The sequence below is a fragment of the Sturnira hondurensis genome, unplaced genomic scaffold, assembly GCF_014824575.4.
Source record: "Sturnira hondurensis isolate 20B ecotype Veracruz unplaced genomic scaffold, ASM1482457v3 Scaffold0014384, whole genome shotgun sequence".
NCBI classification, from domain to species: domain Eukaryota; kingdom Metazoa; phylum Chordata; class Mammalia; order Chiroptera; family Phyllostomidae; genus Sturnira; species Sturnira hondurensis.
This window is the reverse complement of record NW_028087015.1, coordinates 26678889-26700049: the sequence shown is the minus strand read 5'-3', so window position 1 is coordinate 26700049 and position 21161 is coordinate 26678889. Positions and strand designations below refer to the sequence as shown.

Below are 21161 nucleotides of genomic sequence, written 5' to 3'. Positions count from 1 at the left end.
TTGTTCTCATCTCTGCAGCCCACCTTCTAGGCCTGTCATGCATGATCTTTGCGCTCTGACTGCCCCTCCGGGCGGGAAGTTCCAGAGCAGGTTACTGTAGTTTGGTGTGCCGCGCCTCCAAAGGCTTTCAGGCAACAGTGGGAAACGCTGGTGACCCACGGACCAGACTTGCTCGTAGGTGTATGTTATTTGGCCCACACTGTGTTTTGAAAAATCTAGAAAATTTACATAATGCAGATTCTTGGCTTCTTTTAAAATGCCAGGGGACTTGGCAGTACTGAGCTATATTCCATAATCAGCGGGAGCTGGGCTGAGGCCACCCCCTTTAAAGGGACGCACACTTCGGTTTGCTGCAAGCGCCACTGCGGCCTAGATGTGGAATAACATCCTGGCCCAGGAAGCCTTTGGGCCTGTGCCTCGCCCGGAGGGAAATGGAGCTTTTCCTTCCAGGAAGTCGTAGTGGTGAGGGTTCACTTCCTCATCTGCCACTTTCTCTACAACCATATGCTTTCTCCTCGGGAATTAAAATATATACTACTCGGAGTGAAATGAAGAGTAATGAGATGTGCATTTGAAAATAGAAAGCATGTAATGTGCTGGGGAGAAGGAGAAAACAACTCAGGAAAAGTAGCACAAAGTTGATACAGCAGGAAACAGCAAACAGAGAAGGGGAAGCCGCGGATGTTACCTCTTGTCAGCTCCGTGTCTGAAGGTTCTGTAGTTTAGATGGAAGTGACCTTATGTAGTTACAGTTGCCAGGACTGGAAGCTAATTAGAATATTTCATTTTGGTGCTTTATAATGATAACTGGCATTCAGGGAGACTGCAACTGCCTAAGGCACTTTGCAAAAGGTCTAGCTCATCCTCTTCATCCCCCTTGGAAGGAAGGTGATTAGCCCCAAGTCACAGATGTGAAAAACAACATTCAAAGTTTATTCTGCTAGTGAGGGGGCACGTTTGGATTTCAACCAGTTTTATTTGGTGTTTAAGTTGATGCTGTTCTCAGCAAACCACTCTGCCTAAGTTTCTGACCTCATCTTACTCATGCTTTCATGGCGATTAGTTGGGCCTGAGACTCTGTTGTATTGCCTGGGAAAGTGGAGGTGTAAGTTTCACCCTCCCTCCCTCCCAGGTTGTGCAGTGTTAGTGGAGGTGAAGTCTGGGGAAGCGCTGGGTTAAGGACGAAGCACTGAATAACCAGAAGAGGAGGCGCAGTTCCGTCTTCCCACCCGCGTGTTCACGTGTGCTGTCTCATGGCCAGGAAATAACAACAATTATTCAAGTGGCTGTAAATTGGAGAAGGTGTGGGAACGTGACCCCCTAGAGGCAGGGGTTGGGGTTTTGCCATAAGTTTAACCTTCACAGGAGAAGGAGAAGGGCAAGGCCTGCCGAACCTTCCCGTGGTGAGTTGTGGGGGTGACACTAGACGGGGGGGGAGTCCACACTTTATAATCAGGAATAACACCACGAACCACTTGGACGATTTCCTGTAATTCAGTTTCCTCATCTGAGAGTAGAAATGGTTCATCCCAAGTTGTTTCTGAATTCCCGCCTCTGATTTTCCTCAATGGTCTGTTTAAGTGACATTGAACTGTGTGCCTTTCTTGGTAGTTTTCTGTTAATATTTATCAAGGTTTTTAGCCTTGTAAGGAATACTTTCAGAGGTTTCCATTGTTGCTTCAACACCCTCTCTTGTCTCCTCAGAGGACACACACATACTTGATGCCTTTTCTTCCAGCCCCTTGTGCTTATGAAGATCTGTTAGCACCTGCCTTATTCTTGTTTAAATTTTGGAACTTTCACTGAGTAAGTGGAAGTGAAGCCTGTGGAGGAAATCCCAGCCAGAAGGCCCCACAGCGACGCCTGAGGTGGGGCTTTGTGTCTTGGGAGTTGAAGGGCCCGGTGCCAAGCGTGGGTGTCAGGTGACTGCTTTGCTCCTCTTCATGCAGGTGGTCTGCTTCCTCACTTCAGAGTTTTGAATGCAAAGCGTTGCAGGCTGTTTTCATCTGTGATTGTTCCCTGAGACAATGAGCAGTTCGGCTTTGGAAGGGGAATGAGGCCAGTGTTTGGCTCACTGGTGTGAGCGAGCAGCTATTCCGAGCTTAGATTACTGGCTGCAGCAGATGTGAGTGAGTCTTTCCCTGTCATTTTCTGAGACAGTTAACTTCCTCCCGAATGTGGCCAGTGCTGTTATTAAAGATAATGCATCATGTTGCTTAAAATGCAAGTCACTGCAGGGTTCATTTTGAAAATAGCTCTAGTGTCTTGGTTTAGCCTGTGGAGCGGGGAGAGGAGCAGCCGTGCGAGCAGATGACTGACTCCATGACTAGTGGTGCAGCTGCGACCAGCGTAGATTTGGAGACCTGACCTCGCTTTTTGTGTCCACCCCCACCCCCTGCCATGCTTTCTGGATGCGTGTTAATGAGGAACTGGGATTGAAGACCACGTGCTTTCTGGAGGCTCCTGTCCTTCCTGAGTCGCTTCCTTAAAAGGCCCCTTCAGTGTCTCTTCCACCGATGTGTTTCACCCATCGTGATTATCAGCTTAGATTTTGACTTTATACTTTATAAATACTCTGTATTTATATATAATTTCAGGCAAATAAGGAGCATTTCAGGAGACCTCTTTATGTGTGAAGACTAGAGGTAAGGAAGACCTGAAATTCTTAAAACTGGCTTTTGGATGATATTCTCTTTGAAATCCGATCAATAAAAAACTACTTTGTGCCCTTTTACTGCTCACTTCCCCGATCTAGCGGGGGTGGGGGGGATTTTAAACTCCTCTGTTTTACCAAAGCAGTTACATTATAAAGGTGTTACTGTCTGCACTGAAGTATGTAGTAATAGGTGCACTTATTTCCTTATTTGGTTAAGGCCTTAAGAACATTTAGGTGAACAGCACTTCGTTTTTCCTTTCAATTGAGTGATAGACATCGAGCAAAATGGGACTGGAAAAGTTGGGGCCAGCTTCTAAAGCAGGAGCAGACCTGGCTGGAGACTGCGCGAGGGGCCGGGCGGGGGTGGGGTGGGGGGGAGCTGGGGCTGCAGGGAGAGAGCTTGATCATCTGCAGATGGTTGCCGAAGAGCGGACTTTTACAAGGAATGTTGTGTAGTCAGTTAAACAAGGCTTTTCCGCTTCACAGTTATGCATGACAGAGGAGCCCAAGTCGGCCAGTTGTGTAAGAAACTACAGGGAAAGGGCCTGTCTCCACTGCCACGTCTGATAACCACATATTTGTCTGTGCCTGTCTCTGGTACGTACACCTTCCTCTGGATGGACCAATCTCTGGGCCTTGTCCTGTGGGCGACACACAGACGGGGAGCACTGAGTCCTCACTGTCTGGGCCCTTGTCTGTATGATAGGCTAGAAAGATTGCCTGGATGTGTCATTATAATGCTGGGTGGTCTCAGGCAGCCTCTGAAAGGCTCAGAAAATCAGTGGGAAGTACCAGTGAGAGAGGAGCTGGGATGATGCCCTTTGAGGTAGTTCTAAGTTGGCTTTTAAGAAAGTGTGAGAGTGTTGAAATCCTCAGGGACTCTGTCATCCTGACACTTGTATTCATATGTGGAGCATGTTAATTTATCTGATTACTACGTGTTGTTCCTGCTGCCCAAACTGAGTTTTTTTAGTCACATTAAAAGGCACTGGTGAGTCCTTTATATTATGCATTCTCAGTGGGGGTGATAAACCCCTACAGGGGCAAAAATTGGTTCTGGGGCAGGGCAGAAAGTGTTAGATGCGCATGGCAACGGTTTGTGGGCCTCCACAGGGCAGTGCTTCCAGAAAAATATTTTTTCTCACTCTTTCATTGCTCATGTTGGGAAGAATTTAAATTTAATTTTTTTCCTTAGGAAAACAGTCATGAAAAGATGGAGACGCCCTGCTTTCAATAGTCATTACCTCTCATTTGTATGCAATAAGTGACACTTTATTTCAAACCTCGTTAATATTATGATAACTAATAATGTTTGTAATGGTTTACATATGAAGCAGTTTATTTCTCTTCCCTCTTTAGCACTTTTATTACCATGAAACATGATGTAATAATGCATATTATGTGGGATTAAAAATAGTGCCCTGGCGAATGCTGTGTAAGAGATTCTGCAAAGACTTTTATTGATCTCCAGTTACATCCATCCATTAGGATGTGTTGTGCTTTAATATTTGGGGAGAGAGGAAGATCATAAAAGTAATTCTATTTGTGCTGTCTGATTGTATGCCATCACTTCAGAATATTGAAAACTTTTCTAAAATGTGGGACTTGGGAATTTGCAGGGATTTTTTACTTTTAATTTTAATTATTAATTTAAAAACATATGTATATGCTTTTTTTTTTAATAGTGGGTGATGATCCATTTGAGGATGTGTAGCAAATATGCACTGGGACTTAGTATTTTTTAAAAGATTTTATTGATTTATTTTTAGAGAGAGGGGAAGGCAAGGAGGAAGCGAGGGAGAGAAATGTCAATGCCAGAAACAATTGCACACACCCTGACCTGACATTGAACCGGCAACCTAGGCATGTGCCCTTGACAAGGGATTGAACTGGCGACCCTTCACTTTGCAGGACAACACCCGACCAGCTGAGCCACACTGATTGGAGCTGGGACTTACTTTTAAATTATGGTCAGATGAGATCCAAGAAAGGAGTTTGGAGACTCCTGACAAATGGATTAGGTTGTAAACCCTGTATTTATACCAAATACCTTGCTGTGCAAACGCCTCGTGGTGAAACCCTCCTAAAGGGGAGCTAAGCTTGCATTCCCATAAGAACAATAGGAAGTGATATGCACAATATATGTTTTGTATAGAATTCAGAGGGGTGAGGGGCAAAGAATTGGGTTGGCCAAAAGTTCCATTTAATTTTTTTTTTCATAAAATAAAAGACACATTTTTTTCATTTTCACCAGTAACTTCATTTAGATATTTTGAGTATGTCAGCTATCTCCCATGTGGTATAACATTGATTGTTCTCATATTAATGTCTTGACTTAATTGCTATCAACTGGTCTCCCCGACTGTGGAGCATCATCCAGTGAGAAATCTCCAGCATGAAACTTTGCAAACCACTTTTGACACATTCCATGAGTCATAGCCCCTTCTCCACACACTGCACAAATCTTTTTTTTTTTGCGTATCAGTTGCATTTTTACCTTTCTTGAAATAATAAAACATAATATGTTGAAAATGTTGTGTATTTTCTTCCATCTTCAATATTAAAATGACTACACAAAAATTCACCACTTTTGGTAAGTTTTGCTTTTTAAATGCACACTGATATGACAGCTGTCACAATACAATCTAACAAAACTGTTTCAAATGAAGTTAGAGACAACTAAGTGCTGTTAGAGCCATCATGGGAAAAAAAACAAACAAACTTTTTGGCCAACCCAATACAAGGAGCCGGAAAAGAGAAGTTGAAGAGGATCTTTGATGGCGGCAACATGATGCGTTAGAATTTAATCATGAAGGACCTAAAAAAAAAAAAGCCTTGACGTGCAGTGAGCGTTGAACCCAGGCCAGAAGTGGCTGGCCCTGTGTTTCTGAGGTGCTGTCCTAAAGGCTTCCAGAGAGTTTTCAATTTGGGGACACTTGTAAAGCCTTGTGAAGCCTTTTATCAAATTTTATCTCTTGGGGGTGATTTATAGTCTTATCTGTTATAGTCATAAAATAACTTTTTAAGAAAACAACTAGGAAACTGTACATGAATAAGAATTAAATAAATAAATAAAAAAGAAAACAACTAGGCTCATTTGGGTAACAGCTGCAAAACCAGGTGTCTGTGCTCTCACTGCACACCAGCCACGGCTCCTCCTCTGCACTCTTAACCAAAGCCAGAGAGGATAGAAAGTTACACATTTGACCCGATATACCTTCAGGCTGCTGAAAGGAGTTGTGTTATTTATGTTTCATGTGTTAGTAGCAGCCCTTAATTCCTTCGTTTGTTAAATATTGGATGCCGTCTTTTTGTCAGTCCTTTTGCTAGGTGCTGGGGATGCTGTGAGACATAAGATGCCTCTTCCTCTTTTTTCTCCACCCCTGCACCCATCCCCACCTCCCACACACTTGCGAGTGCACGTGTGTGGAAGCATGTGAAACTCGTGTCTTCTCTGAAGTTGGAGGCAGGAAGGGTTACATGATTTCAAAAGCCGTTCCCACACTTTGAGCCCAGTTGGTAAGCTGCTCTGATGAACGCACGACATACGAGATCATGTATACCCAATTAGAGAAAAGACAACATAATTCTTAGGAAACCTAATACCTTAGCATAGCTGAGAAGGTGAAATGGATTGTTGTGCTGAACTAACCGTGTGGGTAGTAACCTGTAAAGCTGGTCTTGGGTTAATGTTTTTACATTAAGAGTAAAAACATTACTGCCATCCTGGTGTGTAGGAGTTGATAAGGGCAGGGCTCTGAGGGCTGAGCCAGGCCAGCTGGTCACCCTGGCTTTAGGCCTACTTCTGCTATTGACTTGAATCACTGTATTTTGTGTTATGTGTAGGGACGTACTTCTGGAACATCCTAAACACAGTGGCTTTAGTTGACCTCTCTTCTACACGCGACTCTGGAAGTGGCTGGTTGGAGGCAGCGGCACTCGTTCAATGATGCCTGGTCCCGGAGCTTACACAGAGCCCATGCTGTTACGGGGGTCGGGGCCACAGGCAGTGGCTCATGGCCGTTGTAAGATTTCGGTCTGTCTTCCTCCTTTCTGTAAACACACAAAAAATTATATTTGTGTTTACTTAAGTACTTGTGTGCACTTAAAAAATTTGATACTGCTTTTGCATTATTCCACCTCTTAGAACAGAGAAAGACAAATACCTATTTCTGATAAATACAAATTATTCAGGAGGCACATTATCTCAATGTTAGCTAAAAGTCAAGTTTCCACAAGATACCTGAAATTTCATGGTGGTTCTTAGAATGACTCTACCTTAAAAACCAGTGGGTCATCAAAACGTCTCTTATAGACCTTGTAGTGTGCCGGGCATTTGTTTACCGGTTGTTGTAAAACTCATTTAATCTTTATAACACTGAGAGTTTAGGCACTAAATTATCCTCGTTTTTGGGTAGAGAAACCAAGCTGAAAGTAACTTGCCCAACCAAGGTCACTCCTCCCTTACACCTGAGGTAATAAAAGTGGTATGTGGATAAGGCAAAATTGCGAAGCTTATGAAAAATGATTCAAGTTTGGGGTATGTTGCTTTTTAGTGTTGAACTTTATTATTTTATAGAATCTAGCTCCTGCCGAGGTTACAGCAGACCAGGGTAGTTTTAAAGAAGAACTCTGGCGTGGGAGGTGGGGTGGCTGGCCATTCATTAGGGTGAGAGTCGCCAGGCTATCTACTGCATTTTTCAGACCATAAGACGCACTTAGGTTTTAGAGGAAAATAGGAAAACAAATTTTGAAGCAAAAAATGTGGCAAAATATTTAGTAACATAACATAATATTTCACCAGTGTAAATGTAAGCAGAACTCAACAGCAGCATTGAGAACCATTATTTCTTCCAAATGGGGGGGGTTGCATCTTATTGTCCAAAAAACACGGTAGTTTTTCCAGAAGACTCTTATTTTTCTGCACTACACATTCTTGTTGCAATATAAGACTAAACACTGAGCTGCTTAGCTTTTAAAAATATTGATCTAGTTTTCTTTCCACATAAAGAATTGATTTTACCTCTATTTGTGAGCAACAAATAGAAAATGAATTTTTAATTTTTGTTTGCTCAATTTTTTTGTTTTCTGCCCAGAGTTTTTTGAATTATTCTTTTTTCAGTTACAGTATGTATTCAATATTATTTTGCATTAGTGTTACATGCACAGTATAGTGGTCAGACAATTATATAATTTACAATGTTCCCCCAATATTTCCAGTACCCACATGACACCATACATACTACAATATATCTAACTATATTCCCAATGCTGTACTTTACTACTTGTGACAACTCTGTGGCTGCCAATTAGCACTTCGTAATCCCTTCACCTTTTTCACCCATTCCCCAGCCCACCGGCAGCCATCAGTCTGTTCCTCTGGCAGCCATCAGCCTGTTCTCTGTATCTGTGAGTCTGTTTTGTTTGTTCATTTATACTGTTCTTTAGATTCCACATATAAGTGAAATCATATTCCTCTGACTGGTTTCATTAGCATAATACCCTCTAGGGTCCATCCATCCATGCTCTCACAAATGGTAAGATTTTGTTCATTTTTGTGGCCAAGTAATATTCCATCATGTATATGTATCAATACTTTTTTATCCACTCATTTATTAATGGGCACTAGGTCTGCTTCCATAGCCTGGCTACTGTACATAACCCTGCAGTGAACATGAGGGGTGCATGCATTCTTTTAAATTAGCATTTTAGTTTTCTTCGAATTTATACCCAGAGGTGGAATCTCTGGATCAAAAGGCAGTTCCATTTTTAATTTTTGAGGAACTTCTGTACTGTTTTCCACAGTGGCTGCACCAGTCTGCACCCCCATCAACTGTGCACAAAGGTTCCCTTTTCTCCAAATCCTTGCCAGTACCTGTTGTTGGCTGTTCAGATTTTTATCAAAAGTCCTTCTGGACCAAATGGCGTTTGTGAAAGTTAATTTGAATGACACGCAGCCTGTCCATTTCTGTAAATACTCTGTGAACTTCGTCCTTATCCCTCATGCCTACTCCCCAACTCAGACTTTCAGTGCACTTGACTTTGGAACCATCGCATAGGTCAGATAGACAGACAGTAGGAGAAATAGCCTCCCTCCCCCTTGCGTTTGCTGTAGGAACGAAGATGAGAATGTTCACTGTATCAGTAAGTCTTCCCTGTAGGAAGAACCCGGGCAGAGCAATTTCCTTTGAGCCATCTCTGGTTTCCTACAGACCTAACAACCTGTAGATGATGGAAGATTGTGGCAGTGACCATGATTTCCTTCCTGGTGTGGCAGCCAGGAAACTAAAGATGCTTCACTGAAATGTGTGTGTAAACTATAGGAAGTCTATGGGCATTTAAACTCCTTTCATCCTTGATCTTTCATTCTTTTTCCCATTATCTTGAGTTTTTTTAAAAAATATATTTTATTGATTATACCATTACAGTTGTTCTATTCCCCCCCTTCATTCCCCTCTACCCGCACACCCCCTCCCCCACCATTCTCCCCCCCCCCTTAGTTTATAACCACGTGTCTCAAGTTCTTTAGATTCTATATTTCCCCCACTATTCTCGCCCTCCCCCCCTATCTATTTTCTACCTACCATCTATGCTATTTTCTGTGCCTTCTCCCCCCTTCCCCTCCTCCCACCCCCGTTTCTAACCTTCAATGTGATCTTCATTTCTATGGTTCCACTCCTGATCTAGCTGTCCTCTTGGTTTGCTTTTGTTTTAGGTGTGGTTGTTAATAACTGTGTGTTTGCTGTCCTTTCCCTGTTCATATTTTTTATCCTGTTTTTCTTAGATAAGTCCCTTTAACATTTCATATAATAAGGGCTTGGTGATGATGAACTCCTTGAACTTGACCTTATCTGAGAAGCACTTTATCTGTCCTTCCATTCTAAATGAAAGTTTTGCTGGATAGAGCAATCTTGGCTGTAGGTCTTTGGATTTCATGACTTGGAATACTTCTTTCCAGCCCCTTCTTGCCTGTAAGGTCTCTTTTGAGAAATCCGCTGACAGTCTGATGGGTACTCCTTTGTAGGTGACTGTCCCCTTATCCCTTGCTGCTTCTAGGATTCTCTCCTTCATTTTAGTCTTGGCTAATGTAATTATGATGTGCCTTGGTGTGTTCCTTCTTGGGTCCAACTTCTTTGGGACTCTCTGAGCTTCCTGGATTTCCTGGAAGTCTATTTCCTTTGCCAGACTGGGGAAGTTCTCCTTTATTATTTGTTCAAATAAGTTTTCCACTCGTGGCTGTTTCTTTCCCCCTTCTGGTACCCCTATAATTCGGATGTTGGAACGTTTAAAGATGTCCTGGAGGTTCCTAAGCCTCTCCTCATTTTTTTGAATTCTCATTTCTTCATTCCTTTCTGGTTGGATGTTTTGTTCTTCCTTCTGGTCCATTCCATTGATTTGAGTCCCAGTTTCCTTTCCATCGCTATTGGTTTCCTGGACATCTCCCTTCATTTCAATTAGTTTAGCCTTCATATGTTCCTCTAATTTGTGACTATAATCCACCAGTTCTGTGAGCATCCTGATAAATAGTGTCTTGAATTGTGCTTCTCAGAGGCTGGCAATTTCTTGGTCGCTTAGAGTTATTGGCTCTGGGACTTTGAGTTCTTCTTGTGCCATCTTTTGGGCTGTTTGTGCCTGTTCCGTAGCAGGATTGGAGCCCTAAAGTGTTCACTAGAGCAGGGCAACTAAGTCGCTGGGTTGTGACGTTGTATGTGGGGGCGGGGTCAAAGAGGGACAATGGCTTCCCGCCTGCCGCCGCGTCCATTATCTTGAGTTTTACCCCCATTATATTTGGGTTCCCCTCCCATTTTATTGTATGCATTTGTGAAAGCTTTCATGTTCTCAGAAGGTTGAAGCAGGATATAGATTCTGTTCTCAACTTTTTATTCCAACAAACATCACACACATACAGAAATCTTGAAAGACTAATTCAGTGAATACCCAAATGACTTTTTACCTGGATGCCCAGTTTATTAACAGTTTGCTAGTTTGCTTTATATTTATATATATATATATATATATATANGATGCCCAGTTTATTAACAGTTTGCTAGTTTTCTTTATATATATATATATATATATATACATTTTTCCTCTAACTCTTTTAAAAATACCTTGTCCCTAAATATTTCCATTGGAATCACCTAAGAACAGCCCATTCTCCTTGCACAAAATCATCATTACCACCAAGAACCTTCCCATTAATTCAAAAATATCTAGCATGTGATCCACATTTACTACTTTTTTTTCACTATACCAGTTATGTTCTTCATGGCTTTTTTATTTGGTTGACTTTTTGAAGATGCCCAACTAGTTGTCTACAAAATATCCTGTTGTTGTTTTTTTTTTTCATTTCCTTGTGGTGTCTAAGCAGGTTCTCCATCCCTTTGTTTTGGTAAACTGGAACTCATGCCTGGAGGTGAGGTTAGAGTGGGAAGAACACTTTATTGGTGACACTGAGCTTCATATTGCATCACTGCAGGAGCCATATGATGTCAGGTCATCCAACTCATACCTCTTTGGTCACTTACTTGTCCCGTCTTTGTCCTGTGATGGAGTGTTTATCCCAGTAACATGAGCATGTAGTTCTTGAGGTGACACTTAGGCACCAGGTTTTGCCAGCAGTCATTCACCTGTACAGTTTTTGGCATCATTGATGATCTTTCCCCAAACCAGCTATATCATTGGTGCTGCCAAATAATTGTTTTCTAATGCTAATTATTCCATGTACTTTATGGCATGTTTCTGTAAAGAATTTTTTTCTTTATTAACTAGAAGTGAATTATAGTTTTTCCTTAAAAATACAGGATCATCATTTAATTTCCCTTTACTTATCAATTTCAAAGTAAGTCTCTAGCATGATAGTCATTTTTAATGTTAGTTTTTTTTCTTTTTTTAACTCATTGTGGATTTAGGATTTTTTTTTCTGTGTAAAAAATGTGTTCCTTTTTGATGCTTAGATTATCTCAGAGTTAACCAGTTATAGCTCCTTATTATCTTTGCTTCTTTATTATCTTTGTTCCTTATCACCTTTGCTTTTTTATTATCTTTGCAGCTCCAAAAACTGCATCTGATGCACCTTGTACTTTACTGACTGATCCCGAGAATTGGCCATTTCCCCAAGGCCTGGTTTCTTTCAGCGGGAATGGCATTTAGAAACCACGGTCTGGGTGCCTGGAATGTTCACATTCTTGTGCGTCATTGCCACCAGGCTGTTAAGGGGGACAGAGTTATGAAATCTGTGTTCCTACAGTTGAGTTCCTGTTGTTGGTATTTCCAACTCAAATGTAACATAAGATTTTTCTTAACTTGAATTCAACTTATATTTATTGGCTTACATTAAAAATCTTGGGTTGTAATAAGTAACATTGATGTTTTCTGTATCCTAATATTATATATAACATAGTTGCAAAGTTTCAGTACCAATATTTCTGCTTCTTACCAGAAGAACTGCAGAGCAAATTTAAAAAAAATTTTGCTGAGGGTTTTTCTTTATATCCCCTTTTTTCAAAAGCCACTTGCAATAAATATCCTGTATGATTTCATTACTAACTCGATATGCAGCTTGAGTTGGTTTTCAACTATATGGTTTGTGTTTTCATTTTTTATTTAATTTGCAAAAGTCAAAATAATTTTTTAAAAAACAGACACATACTTTGAAAAGTACATCCATGTTTCTCTTTACCCCGCCCTCCCACATAGCACCTGCAGGTGTGTTTTTAATGGTTCCTAGTGTATTCTTTCAGTTTTTTTACTTGCAAGTGTGCATGTTCTTTTCTCTTACACAAAAAGCAGTATAACAGTGCTTTCTTTCATTGACCGTATACTGGGGATTGTGTAACGATGCAGATTTAGAACAACAAAAAACTTCTGTTCACAGTATGTTCAGTAAAATTTCTGCTCACCAGAAGTTAAGTCTGAGTTTCAAAAGAATAATATGAAAGTGCAGAACTGTAAATTATCTGTAAGTCTTTGACTACAGTTAAACCTGCATGAAAAATTTGAAACGTCTATGCAGCTTTGGAGCTTGGGCCTTGTTAAAAGTTGTGCGTTGTTCAGGTTGCTCTCTAAATGGCTCTTTGTGGTTGCTTGGAATTTGGGAGAGACGCTTGGAGCGGTTGATGGTGTCCCTGTGGATCAGAGGTAACAGCCGGTTTATGGGGAGGTATGGATGCTGCACTGAGTTTTTTTCTTTGCCTATTCATAAAAAAGACAGACAAGTGAAATACTTCCTTGGATCCAAGTAAATTCAGTGTCACGCTTAGTGTGTTTTATTACCTTAAAACCCTTTTTTCCTCTGGAAGAGAAGAGCGTTTTAGTGCTTTGGATTTTATATAGTCCTTACCAACAACTTCTTAAATGCCCGACCTGGTAGACACCTGACCTTTTCTTGGCACCTGCCACTTTCCCTGAACTCCTCATGGCCTCGGTTGGGGTGACGCCAGCAGACCTCGGGTTCTCCTTCAGGATCTGTGACCTTTCAGCTTCCTTTCTCTGCAGTGGAGGGGAGTTGTGGAGATAGACTTTGGAGTCAGACGGGGATCTCACTTTGGCTTTATCGCTGAGTAGCTGTGTGAACCCAGGCTACTGACTCAACTTTCTGGATTCAGTTTTGTTTTGGATGGGGCAGGGACCACCTTTCCCATCTGCCTTGCTGTTCAGGAGCTCAAATGAGATGATGTACAATTAAGTTTTAAAGCATTGAGAAGTGTTATACTGGTCATTTTTCTCAATGGTGAAAAGTATCTTGTAGTTAATAATTTGGAACTTATATATAGTGTATAATTATCTTTGCTTGGAGAATAGTTACCCCCCCCAGAAGATTTACCTTCCAGGTTCAATATGCTAAGTAATTAGAATGCCCTTCACCCCTTTGTATTGCCCCTGCTTATTGGGTAGCCTTTTCCTCCTCCACCTCCTCCTCCTCCTCCTCCTCCCGTTCTGTTTTTATTGCCAGCCGTTTCCGACGTAAGTCCCATGTGTGGTGGAGTCTGAGCCCCCAGTGTGCACACCCACTCCGCTTGCAGCCAGCGCCTCTGCAGAGGGCTGCTCCCCCCTCCCCTCGCCCCGGCCGGGCTCTTATTCTCAGCTCACTCACTGAGGGTCCCCACAGCTCCCATCACGTCCCCGCCACACTCACAGCAACCGCCTCCAGTTCATGTTCCTGCCACCAGAACTCCGTGCCTCTCTGGGGTCCCCTTTCCATCTCTGGAAGCCTCTTGCGCTTTGGCTGCAGCGATATTAACCAGCACCAGTGGCTGGTAAACCGAGTGTTACACTCTCTTCTGTGGCTCAGGGTGCCCATCCCCCACTGAAGGGAATTCCAGTCCCTGGCCTCACGGGAGGGGCTGTGTGTCCTCTAGGCCAGTGCTGCCGCGTGTCACTAGAAAGTCCAAAGAATCACCACCACTTGAGGGCCTTTTTCAGGTCCTGCCTTAAATCTACTGAGTCAGGATCTCTGGGAGTGGGACCCAGTGATTTAGTAAGGGACTTGCAGGTGCCACAGAGGTTGAAAAGCATTCTAAACAGAGGTTGGAATTCTGAATGTCATTTTCCACAGTGTCATTTTTAGTTATTCCGTGTTGTGCTTCATTCGCTTATAATTTAGTAAAATTTCCAGTTCAGCCTATCAGTGGGTCTCATGTTTTGGTCGAAATGTACATTAAGTTAATCAGTCATCTATTTCACAAGCCTTTTGGACTAAGGCCCTTTAGAAATATGTTAGTAAGTGAGAAAGTATTTTGAAAATGTAGGATGGAAGACTTTTGCACTATTTTTATTTATTGATGAATTCATACTTCGTGGCCCTGCAGAAAGGGTATGTTGCAACCAGCACACAGAAATGCGTGCGATTTAGAAATGTAATGAAATGGAAATCAGGTGCATGACCCTGTTTATGAAGAAAAATTCTTCCTCCTGATTTCCTCCATCACGGATCTGGTTCCGCTATTAAAATTCATTCTCGGCCATTTAGAGCCTATTTCTTACAATAGCCAGGACTCTGGAACAGTGGGATCTATTTTGTTCTCTAGATTGAAATGCAGTAAGAAGATAAGCAGCTCATTTCAAGTATGTGGAATTTCCAGCAATTCCCAAGACTTATGAAAGACCCTCTGTAGTCAGGGTCGTGGTTGGGAATGGTGACTCGTTCTCCTCAGTTGTTAAATTTCTAATAACTGAACATTTTCCTGTCTCCTATGGTAAGCTTCAGGAATAGTTTTCTATATTAGTGTATATTATGTATTCATAGACCACAGGTTTAAGAAAAAGTCCTCCCAGTAAACATTGATTAGCTCAGCTAATTAGAACAAGTCAAAGACTAAAGATATTGAGGGGACTGCGTAAGCCTGACCAGTGACACTTGGAAGTCTGTCTCAGGGGCTCCTTCTAGTCGTGACTGTCAGAATGTTGCTTCTTTTTTCAAGGTGTCTCTTTTGCTGCTTAGGACAGGGATCTAGAGATTCTTGAACTCGTGATAGAATTTTAACCCTCAGTTCCTGTTTAGGGGAGAACTGGGGTCAGCCTCTCGTTCAGTAGGTGTTTGCCTGCCTGCTGTGTAGATCAGGTGCTACCCTAGTCTGAGAACAGAAATCAAACAAGATGTACCTCTGCCTTTCAGGTACGTACGTACTTACCGCTGTACTAATAGTACAGGTGGGTGCGTAGGAGAGTTGGGTGTTGTTAGATTCAGCCAGCAATTGAAGCCGCCCAAGGGGAATTTATTACAGAATATTGGGGTTACCCTGTGTTCCAAGGCTAAATGGGTCTTGGGAACAGTTAGAACTAGGTAGGGTAGGGATGCAAACTCCACGGAGATTCTCTTACATACTCTGCTTCCTTTCTTTTTTGTCTCTCTCTTCTACCTACCTTTTTCTCTCTTTCATCGCCCATGGAAGGGCCCTCATGGCTCAGCTAGGGTCAGGTGGCCAGCTCTAGACCAATGGGCTGTGGCCAGGGAACAGCTCCGGGAGTGTGGTGGGGAGGGTAGGAGGTAGAGACCATGGCTATGAGGTAGAGGGTCTGAACAGATACCACGTGTCTCTGCCAGATCTTCGCTGAGGGGTTCCCATTCATTCATTTTCTTAATCTACATGGCACCCCAAGTGGAGAGCTAAAGAAACTTGACTTTTAGAAAGTAACTTACCCGAGTCACACAACTAGTAAGCGGTAGAGCTAGGAAACTAGTCCAGGTTTCTGGTCATTTTTATCAGAGTGACCACTAACTACTTAATGGTTAAAAACCACAATAAAGCAACCTTAAAAAATGGTGCTTAGCCCTGGCAGTATTTGAGGCTCCCTTGCAGCCCCCACGTTGAATGGCTGGTTGGGTAGGAAGTTTCAGTTAATCGTATTTCCATTTCAGTTTGCTGTAAGTCAAACATGATTTAGCAGGTATCAGAGAATTATCTGAGCAAGACAAGTACTGCTTTGAGGCTATGTTCCATGTAAATTAGTTTTAGGTCTGAAGGCAAGTTGGAGTTTTGCATTAACTGGGAGTGAGGGTGGGGACAATTATAGACGCAACAGTTGAAAAAGAATTTTTAGAACCTTCTCATTCAATGCAGGGATCCTCAGAGTATCCATGAAAGATGACAAACCAGCTTTTGGACGTTTGAAGAAAGAGAATTTCCACTTTTTAAAATTAATCCACTGCTTTGTGGTGATGGTGTCAGAATTGCCTGTCTGCTACCTCTGGGTGCCCCTTAGGCCTCTGGATTTTCCCTGCTGCACAGCAGTGTTTCTGTGTTGGGGGGGGGGCCGCCCCGCCCTCCCGGCCCCTTTCCGTAGGCATTCCCTGTTAACAAAGCACTGCCACCCAGTGAGTCCTTGGCTGTAGGCAGATGGTGGAGTTCGGATGAAGACTCCGCCCAGCGAGGTGCTAGCGGCTGACGTCAGCCCCTGCTCTGCCGCACGTGTTTGGGGCTCCCTCCACATGCCCTGCTTCCGGGCTCAGTAACGCTTGTTATGAAATGTGGTTTTTCTTTGGAACGTAGACTGATTTTTCATGAAGCCGACTGATGGCTTTTATGCTTTAAGAAACAAACAGGCCGGGTTAGAACTCAGTCATTACTCTTGGCTCCCCTGTGGGAGGACGTGAATCTGTCTGTTCATTCATTCAGCGATACGGCCTGCGTGCCCACTCCTCCTGTGTGATTTGAGGTTGCGGAGAGCGTAGCCAACACCAGCAAACAGCACCAGGGAGACCTATCTTTGAGTCATTGAAGTATATTAGGGGCCTGCCTTGTTCTTTTTATTTAAGGATAATATTGGACACCCAGTTTAAAATAGATTACATTCTTGCCATGCATTTTCCTTCTACAAGGCCAAAGTGGTCTCACTGTACCTTTTAGCTTTCTGAAGGTGGAGGGATCAGTTAGCCTAAATAAAATGGAACCCACGCTGGCCCTTCTGAGGCCTCCATTGAAACTGGCTCGTTTTTTCCCTTGTAGACTAGGGAGACTTCAATTGTTATCTAAGATTTGACCTGGGTCTGAGCACAAAGGTAAAAAAAAAAAATTAGATCAAATAACAACCAGCTTCCAAAGGGCTACTTTTTGTATCGTTCAGCTTAAATTGGGAAACAAGATGGACTTTCTCTACAAGTTATTGACAGGGGTGAACGATTTTCCAAAGCATATTGTTCTCAGTTAAAATAAAGCATGTGTTTAAAAAAAGACTATAGTAATGAGGGGGAAATTAAGTATCGCCCTTACGTACAGCTACAAAAGCACTGCGCTTGCCTTGGGAAAAACGTGCTGGAACCATGCAACACGTTGGCGTGTTCCTGCTGGCGTACCTGTGTTCTGTTTATAGGCTGTTTTACAACTGATTACAAGAGCATTGTTTTTGTGAGCACAATGCATTGTTTCAAACCTCAGTTGCTATGGGGAAATGCCAGAATGGCTTGTCTCAGATGTTTGACTGAGTGATTTTGTCTATGATATTGCTGGGGCCAATAAAATGAAGAAAATGAGGATAATGAAACCCCCATTCTTGGGTTCAGGGTTACAAGCATTAGCAAAGTTGTTAGATGCACCATGCTTTAAACAGTTTGGTTTTCCAATAGTCAGATAACTAGCCAGTAATGAAAGTACTGCTAATCATTCCCAGTTTACTGATGAGAAACTGAGGCACTAGAGCAGGGGTGTCAGACTCATTTTCACGGGGGGCCACATCAGCCTCGCAGTTGCCTTCAAAGGGCCGAATGTAATTTTAGGACTGTATAAATGTAATTTTAGGACTATAAATGGAGCTACTCCTTAACAGTTAAGCGAGAGCTCGGTGCTGCCACTGGGTGGAAACAAGGTGGAAGGCCGGATGAAACAAGGCAGAGGGCCGGATTCGGCCGGCGGGCCTTGTGTTGGCCACCTGTGCTTTAAGCCTAGAAAAGGAAAATGCCAGAGCCCCAGATTGCCCAAAACTTTCTTTGTCCTGGAGCCAGGGAGAAGCTAAGGTTGTAGCTGGATTTTTTTAAAGAAACTGCTGACTCTTATATGATGTCCTTTGAGATTATCTTTTATCTTTTGCTTCTATTTCATTAGTTTCAGGCTTTTTAAAGTGCACATTTTTTAAATTACACATTTGAGATGGGCTTTCACTTTGTTTTTTAAAAAATGGACCTCTGACACTGCTGATGGTACGGACACATCTGGTGGGTAAGGGAAGGAAGCCTTACCCATAGAAATGCAGGGGCTTCCAGCATGTTGCCTTTCCCCCCCAACTGCCAATAGAAATTGACAGCTACATGCAAGTAATATTGCTCTGAACTGACAAAAAGTATTTTTCTGCTTTATTTAATGTAAAACTACCAACCTTAAAGTGTTTGGGGGGAAGGGCTTCATTGTCATCTCACTTGGCCCCAACAGAGGAGCGCCGTGGCCTCATGAGGGAATTTGTCCAGCCTCTGAGAGAGCGCGGACTTCCTTATTTAAATACGGAAGTTGGACTTGGGTGATATTAATTGTTTTCACAAGAGGACCCAGACAGTAACTGAAAGGAAATGCCCCGAGGCAGTTGTTTGAGTTTTATCTCTACTATGTTAAAAACGCTGCTCTAAGCAGCTGATAAGAAGAAGAAAACATTGACATATGTGTGGGCAGAGCTGCAGAGCAACACTGTATCTTCTTTTGATCTTTAGTGTTTATTTTTTTATCTTAAGTTATTCAGTGATATTGGTACAGAGGGTAGATGCTATCAGTGGCCAGCAAATGCTAGCAGCAAAGTACCAGGTCTGTCCAGAAGGAACCCAGCCATGTAACATGAAAAATAGGAGCATTCATTGAAGAAGATAGAAGATGTGAGAAACATTCTACATAGGACAATGATGCCTTAGTCACCTTCAGAGCAGGCACCTTGGGATCTCACACGGGTGTCTCAGTCGCCATCAGCAGCCCCATCATATTTTCCTGAATTTCACTGATGGTTTGAAATCTCTTCCCTTTCAAAGGTGCTTTTAGGTTTGGGAGAAGCCAGAAGTCACAGGGCAGTAAATCTGAGCAATAGGGGAGCTGAGTCACCTGGGTGCTTTGATGTTTTGCCAAAAAACTGCACGAGACATGATGCTTGAGCAGGAGCATTGTCATGATGAAGCTGCCAACCCGCAGCCCGTAGCTGCAGCCTTCTCAATCATCCAAATGGTTTCCGTGGAGAAATGTTCAAGCTTAACACAAAACTTGATGCAGATTCATTGCTCTACTCGCTCAGTCATTTTGATGTGATGGCCACACAGAACACATGTTCGCTCAATGGCATCGACTGCCCCCACCAACTAGTACAGTGAAGTCATCATTGTTCACCCGTGCACGTTCCAGTTCACTCTCCTTGGCTGCCAGGTTATAGTCATGCCACACAGACCATTCTTGTTATATTAACAGTGGCTGCACTTTTCTGGACAGGCACAGGTTTCTGAGAGTGCGGCCCAATTGTTAAGTTCAGGGGTCAGCACACGTTTTCTGTAAAGATGTAGTTAGTACATAGTACAGGCTTTGTGAACGAGACAGTTCGTGTCAGAACTACCAACTCTGCCATTGTACCGGGAAAGCTGTCGTAAACAAAACCTGCATGAATGAATGAGGCTGTATTCTAAGAAAACTTCATGGACCCTGAAATTGGAATTTCATGTAATTTTCATGCAATAGTCTTCTGATTTTTTTTCTCCCAACAATTCAGAAATGAAAGAACCGTTCTTAGCTTGGGCCATACAGACACAGGCTGTGACCTGGATTTGGCCCGGGAGCCCGCTCCTTTACCTAGTTAAGCTGCAGTTGGCTGCCACGCCTTTGCAGTTTCTGGAGTCACGGAACTTCTGTTCACTGACCTCAAACTTGTCCCGTTATCTCATCCCACAGAGCTGCCTGCCTTGAAGACCTGTTCCATTTCCTCATCTCCCTGTATAGTCAGTGTTTCTCATCAGCTCTTTTTGCCAATAGAAACCTGAGAGCCATCCTCCCTGACCCTCTAGGCCCCACCACCCATGTCAAGCCGGTTTTACTCAGTTCCTTCACCTCCTCTCAAACCCCCTCTTCTCTCCACCCAGAGCCATCGAATGGTTCACAGTCTCTTTGTCACCAGAACTGTTACACGAGACCCTCACTGATTTCTCTACTTCTGTCACTTATTCTCTATAATCTGTCCTCTGTTAGACCCCTATTCTTATTTTCCTAAATAGTTTTGATCATACCAGTCCTATGTTTAAGCATTCTTAGACTCTTCCCTTCGCTCACGGGCTCTACAGGATCAAGTTCCCATAGAAATTCCTGGTCTGGCTCTGATGCAGATCCCTGAGCAGTCTGCACTTAGGTCCCATCCATCCCCTCTTTACCAAGTTCACTTCACCCTATTCTTGCAGGCTGTTCCTGTGCTTGGAGAGTCCTTCCTTCTGACTGCTGATTTCCTCCCTTATTCCACATGACTGAGCATGATGCCACCTCATCTGTGACACTTTAGTAAAAATATATTTTACTGATTGTGCTATTACAGTTGTCCCAATTGTCCCCCTTTCGTGCCCTCTACCCAGTACCCCCATTCCCACTAGCAGTCGCCCCCTCCTTAGTTCATGTCAATGGGTTGTGCATGTAAGTTCTTTGTCTTCTCCATTTCCTAGACTGTTTTTGATATCTTCTTGTTTATTTTGTACCTACCAATTTTGCTTGTTAATCCCTGAACCTTTTCCCCCATTCTTCCCCTTGCCCCTCCCAGCTGATAACCCTCCAAATGATCTCTATACCTATGATTCTGTTCCTGGTCTGTTTTTTTTTTCTTGGTTTGTTGTTTTAGATTCAGTTGTTGATGGTTGTGAATTTGTTGCCCTTTTAATTTCATAGTTTTGATCTTCTTTTCCTTAGATAAGTCCCTTTAACATTTCATGTAATAATGGCTTGGTGATGATGAAATCCTTTAGCTTTACCTTATCTGGGAAGCGCTTTATCTGCCCTTCCATTCTAAATAAAAGCTTTGCTGGATAGAGTAATCTAGGTTGTAGGTCCTTGCTTTTCATCACTTTGAATAC

General features: G+C 42.7%; 1 protein-coding gene across 2 annotated transcripts in view; it reads left to right on the top strand.

The window, feature by feature from the left end:
• The window catches only part of PPM1H (protein phosphatase, Mg2+/Mn2+ dependent 1H), a 241855-nt gene that overhangs the window by 66563 nt on the left and 154131 nt on the right, over window positions 1-21161 (top strand). The window contains exon 1 of one of the 2 annotated variants that reach the window (XM_037063063.1): window positions 2624-2645. The exons of the other annotated variant lie outside the window; for it this stretch is intronic. The gene's annotated coding sequence lies outside the window, so the exon portion shown is untranslated. Of the gene's footprint in view, window positions 1-2623; window positions 2646-21161 lie in introns of those variants that run through there. 2 annotated transcript variants of the gene reach the window in all.